Genomic DNA, 5,971 nt, shown 5'->3' on the forward strand with positions numbered 1-5,971 from the left:
AGCGTCATCCAAAAGAGCTACGGAAACAACATACCAACAAGAAATACGTTTAGAAACAAATAGAATCCGAATTTCTACTTTGAGAGTTGTCAAAACAGTTAGTCAACGTAATTATCAAGATCCAGATCTTCGAACAAGAATCTTTATCAAGAGATACTGAAAAACCTGACGAGCGAGCCCAACGACTGGATGATCAACGATTAAAATAGACTATGTCAAGAACTAGAACCAATCTCATTAAATCCCGATGTGATCATTGGTTCAATGAATATAGTATGCCCATGTTGTCACGCTATGATGTTTAAAATAAACTGCTGATATAGTGCTACTCCACTGACAAAATGTATTTACCACAACTGGTTGAACCACCAGAACCTCTTCTTATCTACGTTACGGGAACTACTGAGGAGTTTGAATATTTCCTTCAACATATTAGAAATTACAATTCTTGCTTTGAAATAACATCATTTGGAGCAACAAATATTGTACAATACAATAATTTCGCGTCTACGTTTAAAGTGTATCATATGATCGGTTCACTTCTTTCAGTATCTAAATAAAATCCAGTTTCTGGACATTTATTCCATGGACAACGTAGAAAAAGATCGATCTTCAATGCATGTTCAGTACCACAACTAATCGAGAAATCATCGCTAAATTTAGGATTATGCTTTGTAAAAATAAATGTTTAGTAAAAGATTTTAAAACTGCTCTAGAAGGTGAAACAACAAATGATTCATAGTCATTATCAATGCAGATAGAACGCCATTGAATGCAGAGCATGAAAGGCGTTTTAATGCTGCCGTAGCTCCTGAAGTCACAGCTAGGTAAAGAAATTACAAAACGAGGTATTGTTATCATTAAGCGACACAAAAACAATCAAGGTGTCGCTGAAACACATTAATCGTATTGACAATTATTACGATTATCCAATTATAGATGCATATTATCTCGGACTGTATCAACATATTCTCACGACAGTTTCTGTGACATCGAAGAGTTAGTTGTATGGATTTTTTTGCGTATCGTATAATGATTAGAGATAATCAATGTAACCATATTCTGAAGTGTCGTCAACTGTTTTAACAATTCATTGTCGACATGTACGCTATGGTCGAGAACGAACGATTAAACTATATTCGATACAACCAATCAAAACTCTGAGCCAAAGAGTACATTTATTTACGAGATACAATATCGAATGATAAAGTATCTGTTGATATTGGACAAAGATCTTCGTACAGTGGAAGTCCAAGACATATGCACGATGATACTCAGGATGCTTTGACGTACGTTCGCAAGTATTGACAAGGTTGTAAATGTAATAACATTGATATTCGATAGAACCGGATAAAAGAGTACGTGTTGGTTTGATTGATGCAAATATTGATGCAAACTTTTACTTTTAAATTTAATTAAGAATTTCATCGTACCTATATAACATATATATAATTAATAATAATTAATATAAATAAACGTATAATTTTATAGGTGTTATGACCAATCTGCAGCCTATCGAGAACATCATTGAAGAAGATGAAATAGATGACGAATATTAATTTTTTTTTAAGAATTTGACTAGATCTCGCATGTTTTTTTCTCTTTATTTGTTCCTTTATTATTTGTACATGTTGATGATCAGTAATTAATTACAAAATGAAAAATTAAATTTTTTTTTCTGCTACTAATGCCCAGCGAAGCGGGCGGGTATAGCTAGTATTTAATATATTGTAAAAATTTCCACGTGAAGAAGAAAATTGACATATCTATCTTAAGCAACAGTCGTAAGAACTTGTTAAATTTGTGTTTATTTTCGTCCATACTGTGACGGTTGATCACTATCACCCGAAATATCCAATAATATTTGGTTATGACTGGTGAAATTCTGACTTTACTCACGGATCCGCAGTTGATCAGTCATCGTGTGTTTGACACAAGTGTTCAAAAGATTCGTGTATTAGTTTTATTATAATAATTTGAAGTGAATGAATAAAATGTAAAGATATCTTCGTGAAATGTGTTGTTGAAACAACAGCTCGTAGCTAAATATAAGTCGAAGCAGCGCTATTGATTACCTGCTGGAGAGAAATGAGAATTTATCTAGTCGAGAGGGCGATTTATTTTCAAAGTAAGGTATTTACATATAGAAAAGCTATTAATTGTGGTGTTTATTATTTGGTTAAGACAGAATCGCTTTTAATTTTAATTTTATTGTTATTTTTACGCAATAATTAAAGCACATTGTGTTTAAGGCGCTGTTGATAATTTGATTTTACTTTATTTTATTTTTAGAAAACCTGACCTACATAATAATGGAGGCAAAATCAAAGTAACTCTTTTAGATTGAGTCTTATACATTTCATTGTGGTCCCAAATACGTATATTGCTGAATAATAAAAGTGAAAGCTAAATAATCTTACAACAAAAACATTACCAATCGCCTTCATAATAGTATGTATAAGATTGTTTGTCGAACGTTATCGGGCGTTAAGAAAGAAGCCATTCCGTCCTAACAAAAGAAGTTTTAACAAAAGTACAATCACAGTAAACGGTGTTCGGAAGTAAAAAGTACAATTCGGTCCTTCACATCAAAGCGTACACTGACCCAATTATGAGGGTAGTCACGCTCGTAATTGCGAAGCCCTCGCCGGATGAACGATTTGTTCGACGTTCCGTACGAGGGATTTTTATATAACCTGATATTGTACACGATTATACCACGTGTCATGGAAATTTATCCGACAAAGTTACTAAGCATGTTGCTATAATTGCCGACTCTTTGGTCCAGTCTAGTTTGTATGATCATGATATCCAGGTTTAAAGTCATCTTGCATTCGACTTATGTCTTATCGTATCGGATTATCGACCCACTGTTGAAGGGGTGCAATCGTATTTGTATATAGTTCCGCACTGCAATTTCTTTTGACAAACCTCATTGGTTGTCAGTGTGAAAATGGTCAAGATATCATCAACATAATCACCAAAACCAATGGGAATTGGAAACAAAAGGACTGTGGAATCAAAACAAACGCATGAGGTTTATATAATACTAGATGTTGCTGTGGCTATGCTCGTGATCGATTTGTTTGTATTTCACTGTTTGTATTTATGGGTAGAATACTTATGTATCTTTTCAAACTCAAACTCAGTTCATATGATAGACCGGGAGATGATAATGACAAAATATTTGGTCATTTGTACCAGTATGGCGGTTCTTCAGGGGTTTAATTACGTAAAGGCAAAAAGGAAAATGATGGCCGTAGAGCTCGCACCGGCGGCCCAATCGCGTGGGCATTAATCGAATGCGTAAGAAAAATAACGAGTGTCGAACGATTTGTTCCACAAAAATGCTTGTGTTTTCAGATAGTCGAAAAAAAAGAAGTAGGCGGTAGCGTAATGCCATACTTCTCGGGTGTGGCTTACAGCCCGCCATACCGACGCGAATACATTAATTTTAATAAAACAATTCAACCATTTGTACCAGGCTAATTTTTGGATAGCATATCATCGTCAAGTAGCCATTCACGAAAATCACCTTGCCATACTTTTCCGACGGCCCCACCCGAGAAGTATGGCATTACGCTACCGCCTACTTCTTTTTTTTCGACTATCTGAAAATACAAGCATTTTTGTGGAACAAATCGTTCGACACTCGTTATTTTTCTTACGCATTCGATTAATGCCCACGCGATTGGGCCGCCGGGGCGAGCGCTATGACCATCATTTTCCTTTTTGCCTTTACATAATTAGACCCCTGAAGAACCGTCATACTGGTACAAATGACCAAATATTTTGTCATTATCATCTCCCGGTCTATGAATAGTTGCAACACATTGGTATTTTTATGTTTAATTTTTGAGGATAAAATTAAAGATAGTTCGCACCGCACACCTTTGCCAGTAAAAATATAAAACTACATCTCATCATTCTGCATAAATATTGATGAAAAGAAAGATTTTTTGAATCTCAATAATACTGTATTATAGATTTTTCAAAAATTTCATGTTTAAAGAAAAATTAAAAGTAACTCCTCGAAATTCTACACTAGAAATATTTAGTGCAAACCCTTCCATAAAAAGTCACTTTGAAAATAAAAATAGTGTGACATAACGCTGAGAAATAGTTTAACTAATAGGATTTTTAACAGACTGTCGAGACAGTGGTTATTAAATGTGCGCTCATATCATGTCGCTTTAACGGCCCAATAGAGACGCCTAGCACACGCTTGAGGCGATCACTTTCCCCCTGAGCCATGAGCGGAGCACGGGGTTGCTCCGATCCCTATCGAGGACGGCCATCGCAAGGCTTTTAAGGTAAATATTTCCGTTACCGACCGATTCCCTTAGAGACTCCCTATTTTCAAAGTAAGCCTTATAAAAAAACATAAACACACCAGACAAATTTATGACAATTAGGACAAGGTGACCAAAAATTCAGTTTGTTCGTAAGAATTTATAGAATATTGCCTATTATTAATAATTATATTTTACATTTAATGTTAGTTTAATTGAATGTTCAAATATATTTATAATTATTAAAGGGAATTAAATTAAATTGGATTTGGTAGATTTTTACGTAATCGCTGAGAAGACTCTTATGACCCCATAAGGAGCTATTACACAACCAGTACCACAAGTGCATATATAAATGTGATAGAATTTTATAATGCTATTGTAATCTATGTAGATGCATATTTTACAACAGCATTATAGGTAAATTTATTATATATAACATAACGTAATATCTAATATAATCGAAATTCTAGCAAATTGGTGACGTATTTGTAACATCAGATTAATACGTCATTAACTATACTAAGAGTGGTTAATATTTCTCACTTTCCATGTCTATGTCTATCGGCACTTACCATCACGAGATTACCTAATCTGCCCGTTCCTCTAATTAAAAGTAAAAAAATACTTTCAAAATCAGTTGCTACAAAGGTTTATGCTATAGAAATTAGAAAGAAAGACTTGCCTAAGCAAGGGTACGTATGAGACTAGAAATGACATTGTGTACTTAGGTCCTAAGCCTTTTAAGAATCAAAAGGACATCAAAGCACTAGTTGCTCAAGTATTATCTTCAAATACTTCAATAGAAGGGCATAAGAATATTTCATAAAAAATCATAAAGGATTATGACTCATATATTATGCGTAGAAGATTCAAAATTGCTTAAATAATCCATGTCGTATCTAAGAGGGAAACGGTTTATAACGTCCATAGAAGTTGCACAGTGATTTTATGGGTGGACGTAAAATTCGTCGGCTATCGTAGGAAATCGCCTTTGAAAGAATCAGCTCCGGTCTTTGTTGAACGCTACAGTGTGCTTCGACCTAACGTATAGGGAACCGGATTTTTATCCGGTCCCCTGCGACTTTATTCGGAGCTCTGTTCGGGGCTTATGGAACGTTTTAGAATTTCGAGTTGTAGTCAAATTGGCTTATACAAGAACATGTCATATAGAGTGGCTATCAGAAAATGTACTCGAATTATTATGATTTTACTATTTAGTCTCATACATACGTTTTGTTTGATTCCTAAATTAAATTAAATTCTGCAAACGGGAGGCCTTTTATAACACTAAAGTAGACCAGAGTCAGACCAGATGATAAATGAGAACATTTCGACAGATCTCAATACATTTTATCGAACCAACATGAGGCTTGAACCAAATATTAAGGTGATTTTGAGTACACTATTTGAGATAGCTTTGTTTTTTTTTTTAAATACACCTGAAACTAAAAAAATAAACAGGTATGTCATTATGCTAAGAATCATAATTTTCTAGAAGCTATGCTTCTTGCGTCTATTTATGTAGGAAAAGTAATGACGCCGAAAATATAAATAATAAATATGAGACATCACATACATTACTCTGATCCCAATGTAAGTAGCTGAAGCACTTGTGTTATGGAAATCAGAAGTAACGACGGTACCACAAACACCCAGACCCAAGGCAACATAGAAAA

Source organism: Vanessa cardui, chromosome 1, assembly GCF_905220365.1.
Source record: "Vanessa cardui chromosome 1, ilVanCard2.1, whole genome shotgun sequence".
Lineage (NCBI taxonomy): Eukaryota > Metazoa > Arthropoda > Insecta > Lepidoptera > Nymphalidae > Vanessa > Vanessa cardui.